The 14,757-nt window shown below is 31.6% G+C and overlaps 1 long non-coding RNA gene across 2 annotated transcripts; it reads right to left on the bottom strand.

Annotated features, from left to right (window-relative positions):
• Positions 1-8,870: 8,870 nt before the first annotated feature.
• On the bottom strand, positions 8,871-13,366 carry LOC145819536 (uncharacterized). Of its 2 annotated transcripts, none has more exons than XR_014360295.1 (3): positions 12,894-13,366; positions 12,313-12,431; positions 8,871-9,293 (listed from the first exon to the last, which is right to left on the bottom strand). It is a non-coding gene; the product is annotated as an uncharacterized LOC145819536 (long non-coding RNA). The 2 variants fall into 2 exon arrangements; XR_014360294.1 differs by having other exon boundaries at positions 8,878-9,293; positions 12,326-12,431; positions 12,894-13,147.
• Between the last annotated feature and the right edge of the window lie 1,391 nt (positions 13,367-14,757).

The raw sequence follows: 14,757 nt of genomic DNA, 5'->3' as shown, positions 1-14,757 counted from the left end.
TTTGCCATGTCATTAGTGCTCAATTAAAATATCAAAATTAATGTTTTCAATCATTACTGATTTAGAATATACACAATATCCATATGAAACAGATTGCATAGAATTCTTGCCATTTGAGAGATAGAGACTTGTGAAGAAAATTAGTAACAAATAAATTATGTACTCACATGCAAGAACTATTGAAGCAAAATTTTCAACTGACATGCATTAATCATTTTCAACTAATTTTTCAACTCACTGCAAATTAAAATGAACTTACATCCATAATAATAATAATAATAATAATAATAATAATAATAATAATAATAATAATAATAATAATAATAATAATAATTCAAAAAACTAATTTTTATATAATCACATACTTTTAAAATTAATTTAATAACCTGGAATTCCCTTAGGTTCTCTAATTTTAGATTCAAGCAATTAATTTTGTCTTTTTTAATAAAATCACAACAAAAGGATCCTAATTTTGTAACAGAACAACAATTGTTTTAGATGAACAAATTAAAAAAAAAATGTGTTAAACCCATTAAAAAATCAAATTTCACAATAAACAATTGACATTGGACATATTTTCCCCATCATATTCAAGAAGTTTATTAAAAAAAAAAAAAACTCACAATTTAAAACAATACAATCGAATTAATTCAAGAACCTAGAGGGAGGGTTGTGTTTTCGGGATCCAAGCTTTTTTAATCAGGCACTTTTAGCTAAAGTCGCTTGGCGTTTTTTGACGGAGCCTCACTTGCTTTTAAGTAGAATGTTGTTGACCAAGTATTGTACGAGAATAAAATTTTTGGATATTCAATCGGCTAAAGCATGCTCTTGGGGATGGCGTAGCATTCTTTGGGGTAGGGATTTACTTAAAAAAGGGCTTGTTTGGTGTCTTGGGGATGGTCAGGTTATTGATCCTTTTGAGGATGAATAGATTTCTACTATTGAGAATAGCCTCATTGGTAAGGGGGTGGGTCGGTTTTTCTCTTCTTTTAAAGTGTCACGTTTGATTAACCCTTCTAGTGAAGTGTGGAGAAGGGATTTGATTCAGATTCTGTTTTCACAACAATTGGTGAATCATATTCTGCAAATGCCTATTCCTCAAGTTGTGTCTAGTGATAAATTGGTGTGGAAATTTACTAAGTCTGGGCAATATACAGTTAAGTCTAGGTCTTTCTCGATTGTTGATATAGGAATTCCCCCGTGTGATAATGTATCAAAAAATGTAAGCGGCTTTCGGAAGAAACTATGGCACACCCATTTGCCCTCTAAGTGGGCTCTTTTTATTTGGAAGGTGATACATAGTATTTTACCTGTACGAACCATCTTGAGAAGCAGAGGAGTAGATTTGTCCACGGAATGTCCTAGGTGTTTGCACGAGGCTGAATCTCTGGAACACTTATTCTTCCAATGTTCATTTTCTCAATATATCTGGAGTGGTTCACAGTTAGGATTGGATTTTGATAGGGGAAGACCTCTGTTGGTTCAGGATTGGGTGATCAATTGGTTCAAGAATGCCCTGGATGAGAAGGCTATTATTGATGTTATTAAGATCGTGTGGGGTATTTGGGTGTTTCGCAATAAAGTAGCTTTTGATCATGGGGTATTTACCCCCTCGGATATGCTTACTGTGATTAATTCAATGGTGTGGGATGGAACTAAGATAAACACTAATATTTTGATGATATTAGTATTGTAAAAGTTCCAAGGATAGTAGTTCAAGCAGCACATTGGGAGGCCAGGGCTGCTGTTGGGTAATGTGTTTGTTGTAAAACTTTATTGATGTTTAATCTATATCTTGTTTTCTCAAAAAAAAAAAAAAAAAAAAGAGGGTAACTTCGACGAGGCCAGAATTTTCGACACTCAAACATTCGTGCTTTATATATAGATAGAGAGATATAGATAGAGATGGATAGAAATATATTAACCCTTCTTATAAATATCTTAGTCAAAAAAAAAAAAAAAAAAAAGATTGGAAACCTCATCCAAAGTAATCCATGCCTGAAGTCATATAAACTATCATGGTTCACTAAAACTTGTAGTAATTGTAACATTTTGAATTTTTCGAATTGGGATTTAACACCACAACGGAGTGACTTTTATCTGGTAGGGCAGTGCCCATTTTTTTATTTTTTTTTTATTTTTTATTTTTTAATTACTTGTAAATGATGAAACCACAGTTCTCCGCATATTGAATAGATTACAAGTAGAGGCAACTTGACTTTATTTATGGCAAAAATAGTAGTTAAGTGATGATGCACTTTTGTAACTTTCTCCACATTGCATATGGTAATTGACGATAAAATAAAAATCAAATAATTTAGATGTAAGGTTGATATTATTAAAAGAATAAGAGTTGAATTAATTTTTTAGTGATAATTCATGGAATAAAATATATTTTTTTAGGTTGGGTTTCTCTCATGTTTTGAGATCTCAACATGATAGAATTTGAGGGGTCTGTAGGACCCAACATTAGTCTCGTTTTAATTATCTGAACAGTTCATTTTGTAAAGCCCACAATGTATATTATCCATGAAAAAAAATTAGTTTGATCCAATTATCATAATTTTTTCATTTTATCGCATGTCTCCAAAAAAATGGACAACAAATATATATTTGAAATAGATCTTTTAAAGACAAATATTGATAATTAAAATTATAAACTTTTTAACCTTTTTGAAAATATTTTTTCTACACCTCACTGATATGTAATTCTCCTTATTTTGTTTTGTATATATACAGAATTCATCCACGTAAATATTTCAATTTTTTATATGGTTCAAATTCATTTTATATGAGTTTCATAATACATGAGTTAAATCCGAATCACATAATAATTAAAAAAATTTAATTTTGTACACATGTTTTCAGTTAATTTCTCTATATCTTAATTTCTTTATAGTATTGATATCATAGAATATTAATGGACATAATATACTTTGAATATGCGTACATTTAACTACTTCTTTTTATTCTTCATAAATATGAGTTGATAGTACTTGTAAATACTTGTAAGCATAAAATATTTAGAAATTGTCTTTACAAATTTATCAAGAAAAATAGTACTTGCTCAAATAAAACTCTTGTTTGTTGCAAGAGCCATTTCATTTTGGCCTAGTGCCCTATTTGAATTGATTGTGCACTAACTTGTCTTTTTTGTTTTTCCCTCGACCTTTACATACCAAACCAAAGCAATCCCACTAACCAATTAAATACCCAAACCAACACTAAGTCCCTTTTTATTTTGATTTTGATTTTGATTTTGATTTTGTTGTTATATAGGGTATCGTGGGCTAGCTTATGCACATCAGACTAAGTCCCTATAGTTCGAACAAACCTTTTGAAACAAGACTTACGCCCTACGATCTGTAGCCCCAAGGTATGCGTTTGCTAGTTAGGGGATTCGAACTTGAGACTTGGGAGGAAGCAAACCTCCAAACCCTAGTCATCACCCATTAGGCTAACCACCCTGTGGTTAACCAACACTAAGTCCTACCAGTAACTCTATCTTACAGTTCCTTTCATTGCTGCCACCTCTTTTATGTGCTCATCATTTTGAAAACTTGCAATGAACTCCCATGACTTGATAGCATTTTTTTCGTATGAATCTCTTGTTGAAGTTAAGAAGCAAAAGGTCACCCATTCTGGCAAGTGATTTCTCAGATCAATGATTTGAAAATAGTTTTGCGTGAATTGTAGAACTATTTTCAAAACCAAAGAAGATGACACTAAGGTTTTGGGTGCTTGAATTATAAATAATCCAAGCCTCATTTGGTATACCATATGAAATACCACTTGGCCAATATATAAGTTCAATGGAATTCCTAGAATTGATACAAACACCGACATGATTGATTGGCAAGCTTGCTTCCCAAGGATTATTTCGATAAGTATCAAACTCCACAGCGACAAATCGATTTGCACTGGTTGAAGTTGCCGTCTCTTTTTCATTTACGAGGCCTAGGCCACCTCCTGTTGAGTCTAGAGGGATATTGGAACCATTGGGAGCGAGAAAGAATGTAAGCCTCTCACCATAATTATTTCCCCCTATGTGACAAATAAGAAATTGGTACTGAAATCGGTGAGGATCCCTGAGGAATTGTCCCAAAGATGCATCGGTTGGGTACACATGCGCGACCATTGCAACAATGACACATTGTACATGACAGGGTCTTGGGTGACTTGGATGCCCTCTTTGGAGATGTAGGCATCTCCTGTGCAGTTTATTAGATAATTAGGTTTGGTATGAAGGTTTTAGGTAGCAAGCTTGCACTTTGTCATATAAATAAGCAGATAGATGGTTGGAGGAGTCACAATTAGTCATGTGAGTCCCCAAATGTTTTTATTTTATTTTGTTATATATATATATATATATATTTTCAGTTGCAAAGTAGCCAAATTTTCATAGAGAAAATAAGTACGAGAGAAAATATTATGTATTGTTGTCACTAACTCTTAGTTTCTCCAACGCTATTAGTCATTTTAAAGTGTGCTAAAATGTGTATTCTACTATCCACATTTTGTAATTAACAATGTTATAAACTCACATTTTATCTAAAACAAATCAATATGTGGCTCAAATTCATTTTAAATGTATGTCAGCTGAATAATGCCGTTTTAAAAATTGAAGAAGAAATTAAAGTGAAATTTTGTCAAAATTACAAAAATGTTAATGGCTCAAGTGAAATTTTGATAAAAATACAATGTTAAGTTTTATTAATGCTATCATGTAACTATTTTTCGTTGGTTTTTGAAACAACATTATTCAAATGGACCAAATTTCTACTTGACTCAAAATCTAGAGGTTGACTGAAACAATTAAAAGATCAAAATACAAAATGAGATTAAATATAAAAATTGAGTATAGAAGCTTCAAGTAAGTGTTTCTTTTGGGGAAAAAAAATGAGTATAGAAGCTTCTCACGAGTGTTTCTTTAGGTAATTGCCGATGAGAGAAAATACAGAAATATGACATTATTGGGACTGTAAAATTGCGTAGATTATGATATTTTTTAAATAAAATATTTGGTTGTTTGTTTTACAACCTTATATCTATTGGTAAGTAAATATGGTACATATATATATATATATATATATTAGATGCTTAATTAGGTTTTGCCATATTAGAATGTTTTGTAGCTTTTTGTTTTTTACAAATCTTACCTTGTCTATATATAGACATTTTCATTGTATTGTGAAAGACATAATATTAAATATACACATAACATAATATTATCTCTTTTAAATATTTTAGCAACATATATACACAACACAATCCAACATGAATAATACTAGGAATCATGAAAAAAATATCATAAACTATATCATGAAATTTTTTTATCCATAGCAGCAACTATTGCGACACAAAATGGTGCCATTTGGTTGCATTTTCAAAACTTCTTCCATATATGTTACTATATATTGCTTTTAAGGTTACTTTAGTTAATGTTGCTTTTCAATTTTTTTTAGGGGTACTTACGTGTAGGTCATAATAAGTGAACTTATTGTCTAATAGGTCCTATGAAAAAAAATTGTCATAAAAAAAATCACTGATTGTAAGTTTTAGCAACAATTTATAAAAATCATGACAAAAAAAGTCATTAATTGTTATTTTTTAGCGACATACATAAAAAATTGTCACAAAAAAATTATTTTTAGCAACAATTTTACCAAATCTGATTTTTAATAGGACTTTATGAGAATTAAAGTCTAACTATTAGGACTTATTGGTAATTTACCATTTTTTTTTTATGCAATCTCATTCAACATATATATATATATATATATATACAAACAGAATTTGACCCTTATAATAAATAAACTTTAAGTTTGACCCTTAACTTGTTTAAATAATCTTTTGATTTGTTTTCAATCTGAATTATTTATCTAGAAAATATTTATAAAAAAAAATTCAAAGTTTGACCTTTATAACAAAATAAACTTTAAATTTTAATTTTATCAATTTAAATTCTAATTAGTTTGTTTCCAATATTCTAGACCTTATTCACCTATTTTTAAGGCTGCAAATTAATAGGGTTGTTCGTGAATAGGGTTGAGCTTGGTGTGGTAAGGGCTCGTTCAAACTCAAGCTTGTTAAACTCTTAATAAAAAAGCCCAAACATATCAAAATTCGTCTCATTTAACATTTATTTAAATAATAGAATAAATATATTACTTACATACTACATAATGTATAAATATGTATAAAAAATAGGATAAATATGTTATTTATATAGTTAAATAATATAAATAATAGCTAACTATAGATAATACATTTATATAATAGTTGTGGTAGATATTATTATCTTTTAAGATATTAGCTTCTTCTTTTAATATGTTTATATATAATTATATAATGAAAGTTTTAATTGTAATTTTAGTTCTATAACAAGTATGAATTTATAATTTCTTTAACTCGTTAAGTCTCGTGAAGAGGCACGAACTCGAGTCAAGTCTAAGCAACCTCAGCTCGAATTCAGTTCGTTAAATTTTTACTGAGCTTGAACTCGAGTTTGAACTCATTAAAATATTAATAAATAAGCCCAAATATAGTCACTACAAGAATTAACACTTTTAGCAACAAAAAAATTGGTCGCTAAAAGTCTATTTTTGGTCGGCAAAAGTTATCCGCGACCAAATTTTTTGGTCGCTACTTTGGTCGCCAATTGAGGGTCGGCAAAAGTAATTCGCGACCAAAATTATGGTTGGTCGGCAAAAGTTGAATTTTGCCAACTAAATTTTTGGTCGCTAAATATTTAATTACCGCGACTAATTTATTTTGTCGCCAAAACACTTTGGTCGCGAAAAGTGATATTTTTCCGACCAAATTTCTTAGTCGCCAATTATCACATTTGGTGACCAAAAAGTTTGGTCGCCAATTATTACATTTCGCGACCAAATTTTTTGGTCGCCAATTATCACATTTTGCGACCAAAAAAATTGGTCGCCATTTGTGTCTTTTTGCGACCAAAACTTTTGGTCGGCAAAAGTGAGATTCCACGACCAAGAGTTGTTTTGGTCGGCAATACATGTATTTTTTGCGACCAAAATTCTTGGTCGGCAATTGTCATTTTTTGCCAAAAAAATAATTTTGGATGTCGCGACTAATAAATTGGTCGTCAAAGCAGGAAAACAATACACCTGTAATGATGTTATAATTCAATCAATCCATAATAAACCTATAATTTTAAAGCATCATTCAAATTAACTGAATCATTAACATTCGACACAATACCTAATTCATTAACATTCGACACAATACAACTATTCTAAGTTTTCATTCACAAGTCACATCCATGTAGCATAACAATTTGAAACATAACTATTTGTTATCCATGCGCAGCTATCAACAAATCAAAACTACTAATATTTGTTATCCATACACATCCATCCAAAAATATTTAATCCTCCCAAAAATGCTTATACTGCCAAGTAGTCTTGTACAATTTGGCTTCGTGAACTTGTTAAGAAATATGTTGGGGAGGGTGCTCGTCTGGTTCGTGAACTTTTGATCCACTTTTCCCAACTTTTGATCCACTTTTCAATGATGGCCCCATCGATATTGTTTTAGCCACTTCAAATGTTTCTGGGAACAAAGAAAAATTATGTCACTATGAAACAGCACTACCGAACAAAGATAATAAAACCTCAACAAACTTCACTACAACATACCTTGAAAAGCCTCAGAGTGCTTGAGTCATTCAAGAACAATAGCTAAGGCAGGTCCTTGAATATCTTTCAAATTCTTGGTCACCTAGTCATGTAACAAGACAATAAACTCAGGAGTTCTGCTAAATTTTTGACAAAAACCAAAGGAGGCACCAAAAAACCAAAGGTATATACCTGAATCATCCAATTCCATTAACACAACTTCAATAAACTTGAATGATTGGAAAATCTACATACTCTTGCATACCATGTCAAGAAGGCTAGAAAGATCAGAAATTATGAAATTTCCAAGTGCATGTAGAATGAAATTTTTTTTATTTATACATTGTATTCACAATATACAATATAGATTGTGCACAAAATAAATAAAATAAAAACAGAAGAAAAGATGAGAGCTGCAATAACCCTTGAAATGCAATTCAAACTATATGGTAAATTGATCTGTAAGTAGGTATAATACAGAATGGTCATCATCACTGAGCACTTGATATATGATGGAACTACACAATGAGGACTGAGAAATTGCAAAGGGAAATACATGTAAAAACTAAAAATTAATTACCTAAAAGTAGTCTTCTTGGCCTTTTCAAATAACAGTCTTCTAGCAGGAACTCTTATCTGCTGCATGACCTCTGTGTCACTCCTTAAATCAATCTCACACTACTTTTCATTCTCCCAAAACCTTTGAGTTGATAGGAAACCTCTCTAAGAACCTGGGAAAAACAAAGTATGCTAAATATAATAGAAGGTTGGGATTAAACCAAGTTATAGAGGGATACACATTCAAAACAGTGATCATTATATTTTTGTGACACATTCTATATTTTAATTCGATAATTGAATGAGTGAAGAAACAATAGACACAGCCATAGGTTGGGCTACCCACCATCTCAATATAATCATTGACCCAACTATGGATCAAAAGATAAAAAATTACTTTATGTTATTTCAATGTTTCCCTCTTCAATTAGGTGTTTCTCAATCCATTGATATATATCCCTCCTATGGTTTTGGCAACCTGTTGGGCTATAAAATAGCAGAAGTCACACATTGTATTACACTGTTTAGTAGGTAATTATCCAGAATCAGATAAAAGATATAATCTAACTGCACTCACTCAAAAAAAAGTGTTCTTATCCCAACAGATTAATTTTGTTTGGTTTGTTTTTCTTGTTTTCAGAATAAAATAATAATAAAAAGTTTGAAAACATCCATCGTTTCCTTCATTTGTGCAAAAACAGCTTTCGAAAATTTAAAAACTATTTTTTAGTGTTTCTTTAATAAAAAAAAGTTTTCCATATTTTTCGAAATATGAAAACAGAAAAATGAAAATGATACCAAACAGATTTAAAGTTTATTCCATAGAAAATGTACTAGTTGAATTGCAATATTTTCTCTCATGTTTACAACAAATTTCCAAAGTACCACCAAGAATACATAAACTGGTACATCCCACTGATATTGCAAATGCACGAGTGTCTCTACTTGCAAAAAATAAATGAAAGGCAGCATGGAAAAATACCCAATGACGAACTTTATAATGAAGATGCTGAGAATACTAGTCAGGGTGCTAACCGATCAATTTTCCATACTCTTTTTCCGTCAATCATTTCAGGGGAATATCATATCCTGTCAAAGGAATGAAATTCTATATTACCAGTGGTATTCACCATCATGTACAGAAACAATAGTTACTTGAATCAAATAAAAAACTTACAAAGAAATGGTTGATTATGCAACATGTGCTTATATATTTTGTTTCTAACATCTTTCCAACACCAAACATCATTTGCAATTAACACGCATTAAAATATGATCTGAAAATGAATGGAAAGATAAACTTAAATAATGGGGCAGAATAAGGAACTTTTCAAGCTAGATTCCAAAATGCTAAAATTCATCAAAAAGTGTGTGAAAATCAAATATGAAAAATGTAGATAGATCAGTCACAACTTAACAAAATGTAGGAAAATCTTGCTTACACAAAATTCAAATTTATATAACATCGAAACAATAAGATCTACCACACAATACAATTTTCTTCGCTTTTTCCTTAAAGGTCATAGAATCCTCCAAATGTCCCATTTTATTTTTCTAATAATAATGATAAAGTGTCCCATATTGCTCTCCCTTTTGTCGCCCACACAAACTTCTAAAACTACTCATGAAACTATGGGAGAGAGTAGTTGAACAGAGATTAAGATATGCAGCAATAGTTTTAAATGAGTAATATGGCTTGATGCCGCAAAGATCCACTATGGAAGCTATTTTTCTACTTAATCGACTAATGAAAAAATATAGGGAAAAGAACAAATATTTCCATATAGTGTTTATTCACTTACGAAAAGCATATAGGGTTATTATGACGAAATGTGTTTTGAGTCTTTGAGATGGTATGGAAATGTGAAACATAAATAGTTAATGCATCTATAAGAAGGAGTGATTTAATCCACATTGATGTTGCTAAAAAAAATATATAGGTAGTGAGGTTATGAGATGAAAACATGATTAATCTAAACTTAACTGAGATGACTGACTTCAAACAGATGCAAGTTAATTAATTATATGTACCGTATCAAGCCATTTTTTAAACCATTCTATAGCTGAATTCTGAAGACGTTAGATGTTCAAATCCTGATCTTTAATTAATTTTTTTGCCCTTGTGTGGAACAAGAAAACTTCCCAAGCAAAACCATTTGAAGTTTAGAGTTGTCTTTTGTGTTAGGCAAGATTGATGTTAGTTTCTCTAGTTTTTTTTTTCAACCTCATTGGCATGGGCCATCATAACGACAGCAAATTCAGTGATCAAATCAGAGGCCCACACTAGGCTTAAGGTCAGTCCTAATTGAGAGCCATTGATTGGTAGATTACATGCTCATGCAGATAAACAGGGTAACATGCATTAAAATCATGTACTTACTAATACCCCGAGGAGCAAATATTTTAAATGACGCCTCAACCGCTTCTTTGCCATTGATTGGCAGATTACATGCTCATGCAGATTTTTAATGGGTTTTTTTTAATCAAAACTCCAAAGAAATAACTTACTTGGCAATATTTATGTGACCCATCTCTGTCAGCATAAAGATTTCCAGGATTGTTGCATATGGGACACCATTTTGGCAGTCAAAAAAAAGTATGCAGTCTCTTTATTGCTACAATTTGATTAGTCTCAAGATTAAGACCTTTTTGAACAATACCGTAGGCGTTGAGTCCAATAACCTTACCCAGCTTATACTGCCAATTCAGCAGCTTTAGTTTATTGACAACACACAACATATATAAATTGATTAATGATGATTATGATATTGAACTACACAAGCACAACACATATCCTTAATAAATTCAATTATGCCAACCGGTAGAGATATGTGATGTCGTACAAGTATAGCTAGAGAAAGAAGCAGCAGAGAAAAGGAAGACAATTTTAGATATGAATGTTCACAATATATTGGTTCACAATATATTGGTTTCACAATATTATAATATTATCATTTCAAAATTATAAAATTGTATCACATCATCTATTTGTATACTAATTAATTTTCCAAGTCTGTTTAAAGTGATGGTTATGTTTGATTGGTAAAAATAACATATGAGACTAAGAGTTATAAATCTCTCCCATGGTGCAATTAGCATTTCTGTAGGGTAGGATCGCTAACTCGAGTTCAACTTACATTAAATCGTTAAAAATTCGTTTAAGCTTATCATATAATTAAGTCAAATTTGAACATATTTTAAAACTCATGAATTTTTTAAGCTTAACTTTCACCATAAAACTGTATACATATTTAAAAAAATAAAAAATGAAAACCTATATATATTTTAAAAAATATAAATAAAAAACCCAAATAACTCAAACTCAACTTCATTTAAACAAGTCAAAACTCAACTCATTTACAACTGAGCCACATTAGACAAAACGTTTCGTGAAAACATGGCTTTACTCAATCCTAGGTGTAGATCCCCATATCCTTCTGTACCAAGTAAATGGCTTCCACACTAGTCCAATTTTCTCTTTCTAGCACCTGGGACATTGCATAAACTAATGGCTAAAGGAACCTCTCTCTAATTTGTAAAACAAATTAAAAGCACTAATCAACAATGTCAAAAGGGAATGCTCACTGTGCACCGTCCTAAAAGCATATCTCTGCCAACATTTAGTGTTAATCTTATCCATTAACACTAACCCAAATAGTCAGTTACCAACAAATCACGTGTATCATTACGTTCAAGCACAATACCAAGAGAGTCTAATCCAGGACATCCAAATTAATAATCCGTCCAAAATTCCAGGTAGTTTAATTAATAATTATTGCCAATGACTCCATACAATAGAAACCAGCAAGCCCACCTAGATTTCAATTACATAATCATACATTTTATGTCAAAAAACCAAAATCAATGTATCCCAAACAAATATTCTTTCCAAAGGTTAGTTGAGGATATTTGGAACCCTAATGTCATTTTGCTTTGTAGATAGATTGCAAGTCACAGATTCCTCACATCTTTCACCACCTACTGATGTGATACCAAAATCGATCATGAATTTCCTTCACAAGTATGTTCAAATTTGAGTTTTAACAAACGAGTTACCTTAATGAATCATCCATAAAGTGCATCAATATGAATTTCCTTAACGAGTTACCTTAATGAGTTACCTTAACAAACGAATTTCCTTCACAAGTATTTTTCCCATCGACATCCCCATGGTGGAGTCTTCTCGTCAAAGCTCGTGATGTCATGAGTTAAGATTGTTATATAAGCCTGTTTAATTAATGAATCATCCATAAAGTGCATCAATATGAGGAGCCAACAACACTGTTAACTACACTAAAGAACAAGGTAAAAAAATTCATCTCTATGCACCTACACAACATATAAAAAGAAATCACAGTTGGCTAATGACCGAATTGTGAGCACTAAGCACCTTCCCACTAATTCTACTTTCTAGATGTATAATCTGCCAAGGCTAGGCTCTATCATGAATTTGTCCATTAAATACAAAAACAACACTCTACCTGCTGTTTCTAAACAATTTACCAAGTGAAAGAAGTTGTTCACTAGCAACAATAATAAAATAAAACAACATAAACAATTGATAAATCAAGAATTTCCCAAGAACCTTAAGACAATATAACCCTCTGTTTGATTGCTGAGGAAAAACAAAAAAACAAAATGAAAATTTGAGGAAAAACAAAACAAAATGAAAATAAGTCATGTCGTAACCTTAGCCTCGTACAGCAGCAATTGGGCGGTGGTCAGCCTCCCGGAACAGTCGCCGCCGCCGCTGATGAGGTTTTGGGTGTTTTGAAGAACAATAACCCCAACAAGAGGGAGGAGATTGAGAAATTGTTGAACCCTATGTCGAATCATGATTTCGATCAGATGGTTTCCTTTGGGAACCTAATCACTGATTTCCAAGAAGAAGAAGACAATGTTATGATTGATGATAATGTGGGTTTTACTGTTGTGTTTGACGAGAAAGAAGAACAGGAGGAAGAGAATGAGTTTTACTGTTGTGTTTGACGAGGAAGAAGAACAGAATGGTTTTGATGATGATGATCTTAAAGTTGAGACCAAGCTTTTGGGTCATCTCCAATTCGATAATTTCAGCCTTGTTAAGTGTTTGTTGCAGAACCGATTGAAGATTGTGTAGTGTACTCGTCTAGCCAGGGCCGAGGATCAGGAGACGAGAGAGAAGATTGAGGAAGAAATGTTGGAATCTGGACTAGAATTGGCTGCAATTCTTGAGCAGTTGCAAGCCGATTGAGAGAGAGAACACAGAGAGAGGGAGAGTAGGAGACAGAGGAGATCAGGGCCTTCTTTTAATTTTTTTTTCCAGGTACAAAACGACGTTGTTTTTACTTTGGCGACCAAATTTTTTTTGTCGCCAAAAAATTTCATTTCCCCCCTCCCTGTTTGAAATTTCCCTCCCAAACACTTTTGGCGACCAAAACACCATATTAGTCGCAAAAAAGCTACCTTCAGCAACAAATTTTTTTAGTCGCTAAATCTCAATCAATTGCGACTAAAATATTAGTCGCTAAAAGTACAAATTTGGCTACTAAATTTTTTTGGTCGCCAAAATGTAACCTTCCGCGACCAAATTTGAAGTTGGTCGCCAAAAGCATACCAATTTCTGCGACTAACTCATTTTTGGTCGCCAAAATGTGACCTTCTGCGACTAACTCATTTTGGTCGCCAAAAATATTGATCATTCACGACTAATTAATATTTTGGTCGGCAAATGTCATTTTTTTGCGACCAAAAATTTTTTGGTCGGCAAAAGTGGTCGCCAAATGTGTAAATTCTTGTAGTGAGTAAAGGTTGACTCTACTCGATTTGTTTATAGCCCTACCTATTTCTGTTAAGTAAAGCAGACAAAATATATATATATATATATATATATTTTAATCATTAAACTTAATGTAAGTATATATAAAATGTTTAAAATAATTTTTTTTTGTTAAGTTTAATAATTAGAATATAATTTTTTTTCCCCTTCTATTTTTAATTCAATGAGATTTCACAAAAGAATCCAAAAACATCCCTTATCTATAGCAATGTAAGTAGTATAAATTGTTTGGTGTCGCAGCAACTGCAGTTGTACATTAAGCACATCAACATCCCCATACCCATCCAGAATCTAATGAAAGATAATACAGAATCATATTATAAAATCCATCCATAACATAATATTTCAAATAGAATGTATATCCATCCAAGGGATAACTATTATTCCAATTATTTACTGGTAGCTAATAAATATCTTGTTCCAATCAAAGTTCAATATTATCTATGCCCTTGGAACAGTAAACTCAAATTTAAAATTTGAATTAAATTGCCATAATTTAACTATTTTATCAAAAGTACCACCTGTCAAAGACGAGAAGCCAAACTCAACCGATTCTAGTAAGTAAACCCTCATATCAATGAAGAAACAAAGGTTGCGTTCGATTCTAATATGATTCACAGGATCCGTGAAAGAAACACTCAATACTTTCAACCTAGATTGTTATGTTGACATTGAGATTTTTGGGACTATTGATCAAATTATAAAGCAAGAATATAATAACTAAAACCATAAGGT

The sequence above is a fragment of the Camellia sinensis genome, chromosome 2 (genome assembly GCF_055761805.1).
Source record: "Camellia sinensis isolate YWXY chromosome 2, ASM5576180v1, whole genome shotgun sequence".
Lineage (NCBI taxonomy): Eukaryota > Viridiplantae > Streptophyta > Magnoliopsida > Ericales > Theaceae > Camellia > Camellia sinensis.
The sequence above is the reverse complement of the archived record's forward strand: the minus strand, read 5'-3'. Positions and strand labels throughout refer to the sequence as shown.